The sequence below is a fragment of the Hyaena hyaena genome, unplaced genomic scaffold (genome assembly GCF_003009895.1).
Source record: "Hyaena hyaena isolate Hyena2069 unplaced genomic scaffold, ASM300989v1 scaffold_1125, whole genome shotgun sequence".
NCBI lineage: Eukaryota > Metazoa > Chordata > Mammalia > Carnivora > Hyaenidae > Hyaena > Hyaena hyaena.
Window position 1 is genome coordinate 380,772 of NW_024081759.1, and position 1,231 is coordinate 382,002.

A 1,231-nucleotide genomic window follows, 5' to 3' on the forward strand; every position below is an offset into this window, starting at 1 on the left:
GAAAACCTTTTGTTAAATATTGCATTTCTATAAATAGTTTAAAACCTTTTTTTTTTTTTTTTACCAAGAAAAGGAGTTAAAGGGATTCAATATATTTGAGAAAAAAAAATAAAAGCTAAGAAAATGTGGCACAGAATGGCTGTAACATGTATATTATCTTACCTGGAATCATTTCATTATGGGGTCTAAAAAAATAGCTGTTCTTTGGGACTGAATGAATATAGCTCTAATTTCAGCTTCTAATTTCAGGTTCTCATATATAATTACTCTCTCTATGAGTGTAGAGTGGAGGGTTTTCTGTTACCTTGAGTATGAGCTTTAATTTAAATCCTCAGATTTCCAAAATTCTAATTTAAACTGCAGAGCAGCACAGCTATGATCAGATTGTTCTCTTGCAAATGGGGTTTATAATTTGTGAATCCCAAAATGAAACAAATCATTTAGCAGAACTCAAAGAAACCAGTTAGTCTATGCTTTAGTTTTTTTTTTTTTGTCTTTTACAAAATGAAAGAAAAGAAAAGCTTAAATACCATTCTGAGAACCTAATCAAGAAGAACTACAAAGTTACTCTTGAATTATATGCCCAATGGCAATTTAAATCCAATCCTTTGGAGAAATATTAATAAGTTAAGTTAAAGAAATGGCAAATTGGGACAGTCTGAAAACTTTAGTATCATGTAGCTGATTTTTCATGGTTTATATTGAAGAGAAAGGACTTTTCTTTTAGAGATCATATCACACAAGTTTGATGCCATGGTACTGTAGTAGAAAAGAATTCTCTATTCCCTATATGCAATTCTCAAGGATATTTAAAATGTCATATATCAAAAATTACTAGTGATTTGCAATTGTCTTCTCTTTTTCCTCTATTATGCATTTCCCCAGAAGTCATTGGCTCTAAAACAGGTGAAAACCATCTAACCAGATATAGAAAGGCAGAAAAAATGTCTTTACAAGCAGAAAGTGAGTTCAGAAGCATGAAAGAAGAAAAGTAAAAATCAAATCAGGAAGTAGTTTGCAAGTCCTTTTAAGAGTCAAGCTGAAACATTCTTGCCCATGTGGGCTTTATGTAGAAGTTATCTGACATAAAGGTGTCCAGATAAACATACTGCCCAAATCTTAGCTTACTTTCTTGGTGATATAGTTCAAGACTTCAATATTGATAATGGAAAGTTGTTGCACAAATTTAATCTTTTTTTGAAGATGAATAGTTTTTATCGCATATATCACC